The sequence below is a fragment of the Pinus tabuliformis genome, chromosome 9 (genome assembly GCF_031772625.1).
Source record: "Pinus tabuliformis cultivar Carrire ecotype Pingquan chromosome 9, CPIR1, whole genome shotgun sequence".
Lineage (NCBI taxonomy): Eukaryota > Viridiplantae > Streptophyta > Pinopsida > Pinales > Pinaceae > Pinus > Pinus tabuliformis.
In genome coordinates this window covers 16,541,573-16,557,311 of record NC_142307.1, presented here as the reverse complement: position 1 = coordinate 16,557,311, position 15,739 = coordinate 16,541,573, and positions in this window count along the sequence as shown.

Sequence of the window (15,739 nt, the reverse complement as noted above, 5' to 3'; positions counted from 1 at the left end):
TGTAGAAGATATTTTCCCTTAAAAGCTCAGCTACCTTTTCTTCTGTCGCTGCTTTGATTGCCTTTGTTTCTGCCCACTTTGTCAGGTAATTGGTGCACACAATGATGTAAGACCTCTGCTTTGAAGGAGGGTTGATAGGACCCACAAAATCCATGCCCCACTTCTCAAATGGCTTGAAGGTCACTTGAGGTTGGAGAGGCATTTCATCCCTTGGAGTCGGTTTCCCCATCCTCTCGCATCGATCACACTGGCTGATGTATCTTCTGACATCTTGATGAAGAGTAGGCCAATAGTAGCCTGCCTGTAGAATTTTGAAGGCAGTCCTTCTTGCTGCAAAGTGGCCTCCACAGGGTCCATCGTGACAGGTTAGGAGGATGTCAAAGACTTCCTCCTCCCTAACACAACACCTCAAGATCTGATCTGGGCCAAGTTTGAATAGGTTGCTCCCGATCCAAGTGAACGAGGCACTCTTCCTCACAATTCTGCTCTTCTCCTTTGAGGATAGATGCGGAGGGAACTATGCTGAGACCAAGTAATTCCCTATATCAGCAAACCATGGAGAGAGCACTGAGATAGCAAACAGGTGTTCAACTGGCATCTGGTCATCCACTGTCCCTTCTTCACCTGCAGGCAAATCCAATCTAGACAAGAAGTCAGCAACAACATTTTCCTTACTTGGCTTGTCAACAATAGTCAAATCAAATTGCTGCAACAAAAGTAACCATCTAATGATATGAGCATTTGCATCAGGCTTATTCGTTAAATATCTAATCGTAGCATGATCAATGTGTACAAATGTTTGATAACCAGTGATGTAGTGTCTGAACTTGTTTAGAGAATGGACTACAGCGAGGAACTCTTTCTCGGTTACAGTATAGTTGATTTCTGCCTTGGACAGGTTTTTGCTGACGAAGTATATGGCATATGGTAGTTTCTCCTCAACTTGTCCTAAGGCTACCCCTATGGCTTTGTTCGAGGCATTAGTGTGGATGTGGAAAGGTAGGGCCCAGTTTGGACCTCTCAATATCGGGGCAGACACCAGCTTATCTTTCAACTCATCCAGAGCCCCTTGACAGTCGTCAGTCCATTTAAGCTCAACATCTTTCCCTAAGAGGCCAAACAATGGCGAGGCTAGCTTACTGAAATCTTTAATGAATCTTCTATAATATCCTACTAAGCCTAGGAAACTCCGAACATCTCTTACCTTTTGAGGAGGTGGGACCTTTTGGATGATAGCAATCTTGTTAGGATCCACCTGTAATCCTTGCTCACAAATTGTATGACCTAGCACAGTCCCTTCAGTCATCAGGAATTCACATTTTTCGGGACTGAGGGATAGGTTCATCTCAGTGCACTTGGTCAAAACTTTTCGCAGGATAGTCAAGGCTTCTTGGAAGTTGGACCCATATGGAGTAAAGTCATCCATATAGATTTCTACCGAATCGTGGACCAACTCAGAAAATATGCTCAATACTGCTCTCTAGAAAGTAGCAGGAGCATTGCATAGCCCAAAGGGAAGGACTCGGTAGGCAAAGGTACCCCATGGACAAGTGAAGGTGGTCTTATCTTGGTCCTCCGGGCTTATTTGAATCTGATTATACCCGCTGAACCCATCTAGGAAAGAGAAGAACTTCTTCCCTGCCAGTCCATCCAACACTTGATCTATGAAAGGCAAAGGGAAATGGTCTTTCTTGGTGGCTTTGTTAAGTTTTCAGTAATCTACACAGATTCTCCACTTCCCATTTTTCTTGTGCACAAGCACTAGAGGTGAGACCCACTCACTGTCGGAGATGGGGTAGATGAATCCTGCATCCAACAATTTTTGCAATTCTTCTTTGACGATGTCTTTAAGGGATGGATTCATTCTCCTTTGAGGCTGCCTGACTAGTTTACAATCTTCTTCAATGTAAATGTGATGGGTACAGACCGATGGGTGGACTCCTTTCATCTCCTTATAGCTCCAAGCGAAAGCATCCAGATGATTGTTCAGTAAGCTACATAGCTCCTTCTCCTGGGAGGGAGATAGGGAGGAGCTGATCTTTAAGGTTCTTTCGGGGCCAAATTCCACATTCTTAACTCTAGGAGAGGTCGGATCAGTCACACAAAGGTCCACTAAAGTACTGGCTTGGGTACCTTCCACCAACTCCTCTAAGGACAGTGCACTGAGAGGTGGATTTTGAATCAAAGTCTCAATCAAGTCATCCTTGGTTTCAGGGCCTCCCCTGGTGGTTTCTACTGTGCACAATGGTGCAGAATAGACCTCATCCTCATCTCCCTCTTCCAACCAGAGTGGTAAGTCATGTTCTAGCAGAGGTTCGGCAGGAGGGTATAGGACTGGCTGTTTGGACATAGGCCCATTCTTGATGGTCATGCTTCCAGGTCGATAACTGATGTAAGCATCCGCAGTAGCTAACCAAGGCCTTCCCAAAATGAGGGGGTATCCAGTAAGCTTTGCCTTTGGCTAAAGGACCAAAAAGTCCGCAGGGTACTCCTAAGAGTCAAAAGTGACCAGGACATCTTCCACCATCCCTTCAGGAGTCACGGTGGAGCGGTCTGCTAACTGTAGTACTGTCGAGGTCTTCCTTAAGGAACTATGAAGGTTGATTTTAAGCACAGTGTCCCTAGTCATCACATTAATGGCAGCCCCTAGATCGATCAAGGTATGGGGGATTATGGTGCCATTGATGTGGACATCAACTACAGGACTCCCAGGGTCCAAATACTTTGGATAGATTACTTGCCCCAACATTAGATCGGACAATTGTCCTATGAAATTGATAGTCGAGGCATCTCTCTTTCGCCTGGCTGGGTGCCTAAAACACTTCTCCTTGATCAATTTGTTGTATATTGGTACATATTTTATGGCCTGGAGAAGTGGTATTTTCACACACAACTGTTTAAGTTCTCTCAGAAGTTCAGTCTCCTCTGGGTTTGGTTGCGTGGTTACTGTTAGTCGCTCCGGAAAGGGTGGAATGGCCTTGGGTTCACTTTCATGTTTCTCTTCCTCGTCCTTCGGGGGAGGAGGTTGGCGATCTGGAAGGACCTTCCCAGATCGCAGGTTGATCTCCTGGATCTCCACAGCATAGGTAGGGCATGTTGTCTCCCCAGTGTATACCTGCTGGGCCTGTCTATTGTTGGGGTTCAGGTTCGGTTGAGCAGGCATCTGGGGTTGTCTTGGAGGAGTAGGAGGTAATGGTTGTGGTTGAGCCGGTGGTGGAGGTAGAATGGCGGCAGGAGAGTTGTATTGGGGCCTCCACCCCGGTTGAGGTGCATTCCACTGAGGTTGTGGCTAGACATGTGGGTGAAACGAATGAGCAGTGGGTTGAGTATGGTATTGAGATGGATAAGACCATCGAGGAGGTGCAGACCAGGAAGGATGAGCAGGGGGGCCCCAAGAAGGTATATGAGCAGATTGGTTGGGGCTATAATAAGCTTGGGATGTCCCTTGCATCCCTTGTTGGTAAGGCCTGGGCCCATGCGGCCTCCTTTGGTTGAGGAAGAAGAGAGGTTTAGTGGTTGCCTCAGTCCCTTGGTACATGGCTTTAAATCCGGGTAAGGTTGGGCATTGGTTTGTGGGGTGGTCTTCCTCACAAACGAAACATACCTCTACTGAGTGCAATGGACACTCATTCTTAGGGTGCTTCCTTGTACATATGCGACAGAAAATGGCCAAAGCCCTCTCAGCTTCCTCTTTCTTTTGTTGGATTCAGAAAGTATCAAGTTGCATGGCAATAGCCTGTCTCATCTCCCTTTTGAGGTCTTCCATCTGATTAGCAAACTCATGCTTAGAGAAGGCAACACTAGTTGAAAGTGGATTCCCCCTACCTCTTTTCTGGGCTGCCCTAGAATGGTTTCTAAACACAGTCTTTATGTCCTCATAAGGTAGTTGGTAGATGTCCCCTCTAGCTAGCAAATGAAGGGTATCTAGAAGGTCTTCAGGGACTCCTCGGAGCAGAACAAGCTTCAGAGATTCAGGGTCGTGTGTGCACCTGGCCCGTTTATAACTAAGTTGGAACCTTTCCTTGAAGTCTTCTAAAGACTCATCATTTCCCATGGTCATCTGGAATATTTCTCCCTTTGTTTCCTTGGATATACAGCAGTCCCGGTATTTGTTGTTAAAGGCTTGCTGCATCTGAGCCCAAGTGGTGATACTGTTTCTAGGTAACCCCATGAACCAGCGTAGTGCTGCGTCCTTGAGGGTAGAAGGAAAGAGTTTCAACTTTTGCTCGTCCTCAGCATAGTCATAAGTTCGACAAAGGATGGAAAACTCAAACAGGAAGGTATTAGGGTCTTCATTAGTCAATCCATGAAAGTGAGGAAAGGCTGAGGGACTTATGTTTTTCATCTTCATGTCCCCGTTGGTCTCTCGGATGGGAAAGGAACCTTCTATTCTCTCATCATTCTCTCTACCATTTCTATTTTTAGCCATGGCCTCGAAAGGAATGTTTTCTTGCTCTTCTTTTGTTATAGGATCTTCGTATATCTCAGGAGGTTCACCTATAGGTTCTTCTGGATCACTGCCACCAAAGAAGAGAGAAGGGTGACTCAGTGATGTGGTGGGGGTGTTGGGTAGGAATTTTCTGGTATTATCTCTGTTCCTACGAGGCATGAAAATATTTTTGGTTTCTTTTGTTTTTTTCTGCTTGTAATTGCAAAACTGAAATGGATGGAATTGCAACTAACTAAAATCTATCTTGCAAAAATGAAAATGTGGAATTGAAATGAAAGCAGGAAAGGACTAGTCTATTTTGCTGAAATGAAAACTACGGAATTGAAATGCTATTCTACGCTTGCAGAATGGAAATGCTATTCTACACTTGTAGAATTGAAATGCTATTCTACGCTTGCAGAATTGAAATTGTAGAACTGAAAGGCTAATCTATGAAAGCAGGAAATGTCTAATATACTTTTGCAGAAATGAAATTGCAGAAGGGAAATGAAATAAACTACTTAGCAGAAGGTTGGAGTAGAAAAATAGAAGAAAATCAGCAATCACAAATACTCTGACACTTCCCCGGTAACGACGCCAAAAAGATGGTGGGCTCCAGTATTGCAGTAATAATGCTGCAACTCCTGGGACTCCCTTCTTTACTCTTATCAACTCGGTAATTCGTAACAAACTTGGAAGCGACGGTGCTGTATGCACAAGTACTAGCTCTTGCCGCAGCTGTCACTCAGTCAGCTGGCACAAGTCCGCTAGGAACTCAAGCCAACTTCTATGAGCTCTAAGAAGAAGATTTCTAACTGATGGATGGAAGCTAACTCAAAGGAGGCTAATCTACTTGCAGAAAGAAACTGAAAAGCTAAAAGGAAACGCAAGCCCTAGCAAACCCTAATTTTACCAGCTAATCCTACTGATGCTGGAAAGAGGATGAAAGCTACTGAAAGAGATGCCATTGAATTCTAAGAAGGCGAAATGCATGTGTCTAAGCTACTTCTACAGTAAAATCTGAAAAAAACTTCTTTTTGTATTTTTGAGTAAAGTGTCAGAATTGTCATGCATGTGCTTTAACTGGTTTTTGACTGTGCAGAGGTGGATTGGTGAGAGGAAATGCTTGCAAGAGGTTGGGAAGGTTAGAAGAGGGCCTAAGGGGTCCCTAGCACCCTTCCAGAGAGTTTCACAGAGTTTGGCTATCAAGAAACCGGTTTCGTGAGCTTCTACAGGAAGTCGGGAGGGGTTCTATAGGATGTTCTGTATTTTCTACACGATGTTCAGAAATGGGATTTTGGAGGGTGGATGGAGAGAGAAAGGTGGAGAAGTGAGTATGGGGGTAGGATAAGGGTGTGAGGAGGTCCAAGACTTGGTGTATGGAGCTGAGGAGAGATGAGGATGGCTGGATTTGTTCAAGGAGGAGTGGAGCAATGTTGCACAAAAATATGGAAACTAGGTCAAAGTGAGGGAACGTAGCGAATGTGAGGCAAGAATCAGAGTTAGGGGATGGAGCAGATGGGATGGATGGAGTACGGGTAGATGGAGAGGTATTACAGGTGTCCTGCAAGTTATTTCTCAAACTGAACAAACAATGACTTGGAAAACCAATGACCTAGCTACTTTACTCTAATCTGGCCTAAGTAACAGCAAGGGAAATGAACAGAAGTTTATTTGCAATGAAATCACATGAAATAGCTATGAAAACTAAGCAATCATGAACCTGAACACATAACCACAACTGGTATCAATTCCTGCAAGTGAGAATCTAACACTAATGATTGCATGGTGAGGTAAAGACAGTGTTTTTGTTGGCAGCAAAGTCACCTTTGTCCCAGCTCATGATCCCACCGAGGGAGAGGTGAGATGAGAGGTGCTTGATGGCATTTTTCTGAAGATATTCCCTGCTATTAACCTATCAACTCAATCTGAACATAAAAAGCCTTTCTAATCATCAACAATGATCTAGGTAACCAGCAAGATTTTAATCTACTTATCAGAAATTATTTTGCAAAGACATAAAAGACAAATAACAGTACACAAAGGAAGCCTTGGCACTTGAGTTGGGCCCAACCCCAAGAGCTATAGACTCCTAAGAAAAACTTAGAACTGATGCCAAATAGAGCTGCTTTCCATTACTCAAAAATGATCATGTCACAAGAAAGTTATAGAGCAGTAGCTACGAAAATGAGCTGAGACAATGACAGCACTATAGTGCAAAACCCAACAGTTCAAAAAGTAACCTACGAATGCTGAAGCCTTCCTATTTATGCACTATGAGGGTCCCAGCAACCCTCCTTAACTCAAGGGGCTCGACTGTTCAAACAGCCAGTAAACAGTCACTTTTCACAAAGCTGCTCGGCTGCCTTTAGGACTAGTTTTGGTGGCCTGCTGAGCTCCGAGTTGAGGGTGGAGATTTCAAGGAAGGGCCATTTAATGTAAGAGACACCCTTCCTACGAATCCTCACCCTTGTTCCTTCGTGCTTGGCTATCATCTGACTCATAATTGCTTGGCCTTGTTCCAAAATTTGTCCAAAAAACCTGAAATAACCACGTATTAGCCTTCTTGGTAAAGTGACCACCCTCATTCGTTCAAATAACATAAACATACTCAAGAAACATGCATAAACTATGAAAATTAGTGGATTGATGAAGAACAATAGGCAAAATGAGCCCAATAAGTTACCCATTTTTGGGGCTCATCAATTACCAGATTGAAGGGTCACGCAACCATCTGGTGGGACGAGTTACAGACATCATTAATGAGGAAAGGGAAGTCCAAGATCAAGGTATGGGATAAAATGGTAAGTAAAATGAAAGCCAAGTTTTTGCCTAAAGACTATCATTTGAATATTTTTAAGCAATTGAAAAATTTAAGGCAAAAAGGAATGTTTGTTAAGGAATATACAGAGGAGTTTTATAGATTGAATATTAGAGCAGGGCATGTAGAGGATGATGTGGAAAAGGTAGCTAGATATATCAATGGCTTAAGGTGTGACATAGAAGATGAGATTAGATTTTTAAGTCTAAAAACTGTTGAGGATGCCTATCAAGCAAGTTTGAAGGTAGAAGAAAAGATATTGAGGAAACAGAGTCAGAGGAATAGAGGAAAAAGCTCAGCAAGAGGTAGAGGAACTACTAGAACAAGGGGACAACAACATCAACATGAAGTAGGAAGCTCAAGTAGAAGACCGCCACAGAGGGGAGACTCTAACAGAGGAAGATTTGTGCCTAGAGGAAGAGGGAGAGGAAGAGATGTTCAGTGTTATACATGTGGATAATGGGGACATATGTCATGGGATTGTCCTCATAATAAACCAGCAAGTTAGAGGAATGCGAATGTGTCTGAGGCAAAGCTAGAATCACGTCAACTTGTGGAAAAGGAAGAACCCCCTGAAGAAGGTGAATCACTGTTATTGAGAAGGATTTTGCTTAGGGCAGAGCCAATGATTGGAGAACCAGCACAGAGGAAGAATGTTTTTAGAACTATCTATAAATCCAAATGTAAGTGTTGCAAAGTAATAATTAACAGTGGAAGCACTAACAATCTTGTTTCCACAGAGATGGTGGAAAAGCTCAAACTAGCAAAGACCATGCACCCTACTCCTTACAAGGTCTCATGGTTACAGAAGGGACATCATATTATTGTGACTGAACAATGCAAGGTGGAGATATGAATTGGTACGTATAAAGATGTGATATTATGTGATGTAATGTCCATGGATGTATGCCATGTATTGCTGGGAAGACCGTGGCAATTTGATCAAAAATCTATTCATGATGGAAGAAGAAACACTTATACTCTGGAGAAGGATGGAACTAAACACACATTGCTGCCATTGAAGGACGATGCTGACAAAGGAACACTTGGAAGTAGTATTATGCTGATAAGTGGAAGGGAGTTGCTGTAGGAAGTAGTGAAGAACGAGGAGTTGAATTTTGCTATTATGGGAAGACCAAAGGTAATTTTGACTTCCACAAACTTGGATGATTTGCCTGAAGAAGTTAAAATTCTGTCAGATGATTTTGTTGATATTATTGTAGATGAGTTGCTAAATGCATTGCCACCGATCAGGAGTATTATTCATCATATTGACCTAATACCAGGAGCAAGTTTGCCAAATAAATCAACATACAGATTAACTCCTCAAGAGAATGCATAAGTTGGAAGACAAGTGCAGGAGGTGATGGATAAGGGGCTAATTAGAGAAAGTCTTGGTCCATGTGCTGTACCAACAGTACTCAGTCCAAAGAAAGGGGGAGAATGGCGTATGTGCACAAATTCCAGAGCCATCAACAAGATTACTATCAGGGATACATTTCCTTTACCACGCATGGATGATTTAATGGACTGTTTGAGTGGATCAAAATACTTTACTAAAATAGATTTGAAGAGTGGATATCATCAAATAAGAATTCGAGAAGGTGATGAGTGGAAGACTGCATTTAAAACAAATAGTGGGTTGTATGAGTGGTTAGTGATGCCTTTTGGACTCACTAATGCACCAAGAACATTCATGAGATTAATGAATGAAGTCTTGAAGGAGTATGCAGGCAAGTTTATTATTGCTTATCTTGATGATATTATATCTTTTAGTAAAAGTAAAGAAGAACATTTAGAGCATCTTAAGTTGGTTCTAAGAACTCTATAGAAAGAGAAACTACTAATAAATCTGAAGAAATGTAGTTTCATGAAGGAAGAACTGGTTTACTTGGGATTTGTAGTTTCTAAAGAAGGCTTGAAGATGGATCCAGAGAAAGTCCAAGCAATTTGGAACTGGCCTACTCCTAGAAATATATTTGAGGTAAGAAGCTTCCATGGTCTTGCAAGTTTTTATAGAAAGTTTATCCAAGGCTTTAGTAATATTTGTGCACCTATTCTTGAAACAATCAAGGAGATCAATCAGCAATTCAAGTGGACAGAAGCAACAAAAAAAAAATTAATTGGCTGAAGAAGAAAATCACAGATGAACCAATTTTGGCTTTACCTGATTTTGAGAAAGTCTTTCAAGTAGAAACATATGCTAGTGGAGTTGCAATTGGAGCAGTTTTGAGTGAGGAACAAAGACCGATAGCATACTTCAATGAGAAATTGAATGATGCAAAGAATAAATATTCTTCTTATGATAAATATTTTTATGCTATTGTGCAGGCCTTAAAGAATTGGAGACATTATTTGCTACCAAAAGAATTCATATTATATTCAGACAATCATGCCTTACAGTTCATCAATAACTAGTCGAAGTTGAATTGGAAACATGCCAAGTGGGTAAAATTTCTTCAAAACTTTACTTTTGTAATAAAGCACAAGAGTGGTAAGTCAAATAAAGTAGCAGATGCATTGAGCAGGGTAAGTTTTATTGTGCAAGAATTCAAAGTGGGTGTTGTAGGATTTGATGAAATGATTGAAATGTATAAGGATGATGCAAACTTCAAGGATATCTATATAACAGTTTAGAATCCAATGAGTCATAACAGAAGTTAGTGGTTGGACTATCTCATTCAAGGAGGCCTATTGTTTAAAAGTAATAAGCTGTGTATTCCCAAATGTTCCATGAGGGAAAACATAATAAAGGAGAAACATAGTGGAGGATTATCTAGTCACTTTGGACAAGATAAAACCTTTGCTCAAGTGAATGCTTTTTATTATTGGCCAAAAATGCAGACTGATGTTAAGAAGTTTGCTGAGAAATGTAGGATATGTCAGCATGCAAAAGGAAGGATTCAGAATACAGGAGTGTATCATCCATTGCCAATACTAGACTGACCATGGGATGCTGTTAGCATGGATTTTGTTCTGGGATTACCAAAAACCTAGAGAGGGAATGATTCTATTTATGTTGTAGTAGATAGATTTTCCAAAATGGCACATTTTATTGCTTGTAATAAGGCTAGTGATACAACACATATAGCTAGTTTATTCTTTTCAGAAATTGTAATATTACATGGATTGTTTGTAAGTATTTTGTCTGATAGAGATATAAAGTTTGTAGGGCATTTTTGGAGAACTCTTTGGAAGAAACTGGGAGCTAACCTCAGTTTTAGTTCAGCTTACCATCCTCAAACAAATGGATAGACTGAAGTAGTAAACAAGAGCTTGGGGAATATATTGAGAAGTTTAGTGTATCAAAATCATAAGCAATGGGATTTAGCACTAGCTCAAGCTGAGTTTGCTTATAATGATACTCCAAACCAAAGTAATGGAATGAATCCATTTCAAATTGTTTTTGGAATGAATCCATTTCAAATTGTTTTTGGAATGAATCTAAGAGGTGTGTATGAGCTGAGGGATTTGAGTAAACAGGAGACTAGAAGAGCAAAAGCTGAAGAGTTTGTAGAACAGATGCAGAGACTATAGGAAGATGTCAAAGACAAATTACAGGAAAGCAGCAACAAATACAAATAGACGGTAGATCTAGAAAGAAGAGAGAAAGAATTCCAAGTGGGATATTTAGTAATTGTGTATTTGAGAAAGGAAAGATTTCTTATTAAAACTTACAATAAACTGAAAATGAGAAAGATAGTACCATGTAAAATTGTAAGAAAAGTTTCAGCCAATGCATATGAAATTGAGTTGCCAGAAGGGATTGGAATATCACCCATCTTTAATGTTGCAGATTTGTATACATACAAAGAGGAAGAGACAGAGCTACAAGAGGAAACTATAGGAGATGAAGTTCAAACAGTGAACTGGGAAGAACAGATGCCAAAGATAGCTAAGAAGGAAGTAGAAGCCATTTCAGAGAAAAGAGTATCCAAAAGAACCAAAGAACAGACTTATTTCCAATATCTAGTCAAATGGAAGGGACAGCCAGTGGACGATGCTATGTAGTTGACAACAACAGAATTACAGAAGTATAGAGTAAGTCTTGAAAGCTTGAAGGATGATTCTTTTCTTCCTCAGGAGTCTGATGTAGGAGCATTCGGGCTTATCCAACAATGTGAATGGTTATTCACATGTTGTGGCTGAACAAGTGAATTTAATTGACCTGATGGGTCAAAAATAAGTTTTACTGAGAGGGTTTGATCTCTCGAAAAATGAGTTCTATTTCATTATTGTAATAAGTTAGAAATTATCTTATTTTAGGCTTAAATATGAGTTGATAGAATAGGTGTGAGTTAGAGTTAGGAATTAGAAGATTTGTTGTTAGATTTATCAAAAAATAGGGATTGATTTGTTAGATACAGTTAGAGTAGTATCTGACTTATAAAAAGGAGAAAAATGTAATGAAATGAAGAGAGGATTGAGGATTGGATTTAGTAGAGTGAAAGCAAGATAGTGTGTGGATTGTAATTTGACACATAGGTCTTTATTTGTGTAATGAAGCCCAAGGCCGAGACTTTGTAACCCTTTTATTATGAATGAATTGATGTTGTGCATATATATGCAGCTCGTGGAGGTCCTCGAATGCCTGTTTTCTCTGTATTTGGATAATATTTATGCTTGCTCTGTTTTCTACACTCTACAATAAACAATACTGAGTTAAAACAGTAATCGGCGAGTCTTTTATTATCATTTTGGTTCCGCAAGCGGAAAACCCAAAATACACTAGAAATCGTCACAAAACACCTTCGAATTTAGAATACGGACTTCAAACTTTATAGATGGAGGTTTTGAAGGTTATCAGGTCCATGGAACCCAATCGCATCACTTAAGTGGAGAGGAACGGCCTATTGAATTGCTGAACTCCAACTTGCGAGACAACCAGATCTGAAAAGTTATAGAACATAGTTGATAGTCTATCGAGTCCACGAAGGGTGATCACATTGACGTATTGAAGCATAAGGAGTCTAGCCTATTGAACTTTGTGATTTCAATTGTGTGATTTAATCACAGCCATTGGATTGCGATCGATCGTGACCGTTGGATCGCAAGTGTCTTTCGCTAAAGTGGACGGTATTTCAGGCATATAAAAGGTGGTAAGTTGTTTTGAAGGCCCGACCTCCGATTCCATTGAGGAGGTGCCACATAGCAAGGCAGAATAAAATGAAACCACATATCGGGTGGTTAAACCCCAATATATTGGACCACCCGAAACCTTTGACAACTGTCAGATCTCGAGGTTCCAGATCGACGTCCATCAGTGCTCGGTGCATTGACTTTCATGTACGGTAAGCGCGCCAATACAAAAAGGTAAAAATCAATGTTTTTGTGGAATTTTTCAATGTATTTCAGTTTAAAAGACAAACATTCAGGTTTAGCTTAAAAGGGGATCCACTGGTGATTTTGGGGTTTTTTTTGTAAGTCCGCTTTTGCGCTACATCATGTTCTTAACTCAAATATTCTCCCAATGAGGTAGTGTCTCCACAGCTTCAAGGCTAACATCATTGCTGCTAATTCTAAGTCATGGGTAGCAAATAACTCTTCATGTTTCTTCAATTTTCTAGATGCGTAAGCTATTACTCCACCTTCTTGCATCAAAAATGCACCCAATCCTTGCACTGAAGCATCAGTGTAGACAGTGAAGTGTTTTCCCATGTCTGGTACTTGAAGGATTAGTGCACTAGTTAGTAACCTCTTTAGTTCTGTGAATGCAGCATCACATTCATTTGTCCATTCATACCTGACCCCCTTTCTTTGTAATGTGGTGATGGGTTTTGCAATCCTTGAAAACCCTTCCACAAACCTGCAATAATACCCTACTAGCCCCGTAAAACTACATACCTCATGGGAATTTTTTGGTACTGGCCAATCCATTATGGCCTTCACCTTTTCCGCGTCAACTAAAATCCCTTCTCCTGAAGTGATGTGCCCATGGTAATGAACTTTCTTTTGAAAGAAGGAACATTTTAAATATTTCCCATACAATTGATTTTCCCTTAAGCAATTCAATACCACCCTTAGGTGCTTTTCATGCTCCTTTTTATTCTTGGAATACACAAGAATGTCATCGAGGAAGAATTGCACAAATTGGTCCAAATATTTCCTGAACACACCATTCATGAGGCTCATGAATACTACTAGTGCATTGTTTAAACCAAATGGAACAACTACAAACTCATAGTGCCCAAATTGAGTTTGAAAGGTAGTTTTTGATATGTCCTTCTCCTTAATCCTCAATTGATGGTATCCATATCGTAGATCGACCTTTGAGAAGACCGTTGCTCCCTTCATTTGATCAAGTAGGTCATCTATTTGAGGTATCGAGTACCTATTCTTTATCGTGGCTCTATTTAAGTCTCTATAATATATGCATAGCCACAAGGAACCATCCTTCTTCTTGACAAAAATCACTAGTGCACCCCAAGGTGAAATACTAGGTCTAATAAATCGCAAGTTTAAGAGCTCTTTTAACTACATCTGCAACTCACAAAGTTTTGGAGTTGTCATTCTATAGGGTTTCTTAGATATTGGTTCTGCACCAAGTTTTAGATCGATTGTGAAATCATTTTTTTACAGGAGGTAATCCAGACAATTCTCTAGGAAAAACATCCTTGAATTCTAACAAAACTCAATGTTGATCTAGGGAAGGTCCTTTCTAGTCACTTACAGCCTCGAATAAATATAGTTTTCAACCTTGTCTGAGGCAACGTTTTACCTTCATCATGGATATGAACCGTACCGACACTCCCCTCTTGATTCCAAAAATCTCAATTGGCCTACCTTCATCATCTAAACAAATCACCTTCGTCTTGAAATAGTCCACCAAAGCTCGATGAGCTTCTAGCCAGTCCATTCTAATAATTACATCACATGTTCCCAATGCTGTGAGTATGCCTTCAACTTAGTCATACACACCTCTAGGTTTACCTGACATTGATCAACACTAGGTCCTACTTCTTGTTTTATCACAGAAGCCATCTCAACTAATTTAAAGTCATCATGCTCATAGGCTGCCAACCCACATTTTTCTAATGCAACTGGTGAAATGAAACTATATGTAGCAGCAGAATCAAACAAAATTTTAACTTTTACTTTGTTTATCATACCTAAGGTTTCTACCACGGCAGATTGGTGTTCAACATGCTAACTATCAACTGCTGCATAGATTCAATGGTGGCTACTTGCCCCCCCACTAGTTCTTTTCCTTCTCTACGGTTGTTACTAGTTTGTAACTCAGGGCAGTCTCGCTAGCAATGAAGTCCTGTGCATCCCCAACAAGTGATCCATGGTGGACCTTGAACCAAATGTTGTGGAGTTCTTTGGAAAGAATTCCTTCCCCTGGAACCCCTGCCCCCACTTTTTGCTCGTCACGTATGACTTTGATTTGTATGTGCCCTTGAAGCTATGTGTGAAGTTGCACTAGAAACCATTGAAATCCCCACTGTTGGTGCTCTAGGTACAAGCCTGTTTCCATATGGTGGTGGCCTCGGACTTCCTCCCCTTTCGAAGGTACAAGGGGCCTTCCCCATAAACCTTATTTGGCGTGGAAATATGGCTCTGCTCCACCCTTTAAGTCTAAGTGTTCTTCGACATAATGAGCCTATTCTACAACTTCTGCAACTGAGGATGGTTTCCACATCCACACCATTGCCCTAATCTTAGGTTTCAATCCATAAATAAAATGATCCACTTGGTGCTAGTCAGTATCCATGTAGGAGACATACTTGACCAATTCCATGAATTTAATTTCATATTCTTCTTCTGTATGACTTCCCTGTACCAGGGAATGGAAGGCTCCTACCTGCTATTCTTCACAATACACTGGCAAGTACTTTTTCCTGAATCTCTCCTCAAATAATTCCCAACTAACTGTGTCTAAAGTGAGGTGCATTTGATGCTCCAAGTTACCCCACCAATTTAGAGCACTATCTCTGAGTTGGAATATTGCTATTTTGGTTTTGGAATTGGAATTGTAATCCCATAGTGCAAAGCACCTTCTCATTCCCTCTAACCAGGCTTCTGCGCACTCGCTGGTACGACCTCCTGCAAACTCTGGGAGATTAATCTTCTAGAGATCCCTAGTAATGTCCTCTATTGGAGGTTCTCTATCAGAGTCTCTAGATCCCTCGAGATTCCCTAACCCTGATGGAGGGTGTTCCACTTCCACTTCATTTGTTTGGCACCCTTTTAAGGTCTCATTAATTGCTTCTAGCGAATGCAAGATGAGAATCAACTCCGGTGAAGGTAATGGGTTATTTGTAGGAGGTCCTTGTGATGAATCTCCATGACCTTGATTTCTTCGTGTCCCCACCATGTTGACTTGTTCCAATATCTGTATGATATTCAGGACTCATCAACCCATCCTAGGACTTGTTTACTCTTAGCGGACTCACATACATCATTTATTTGACTATTTGTAAAGAGCACCTAGGTTACATAATATGATTGAATTTGTACCACATGTTTCATTTGTTATCACATTTAAT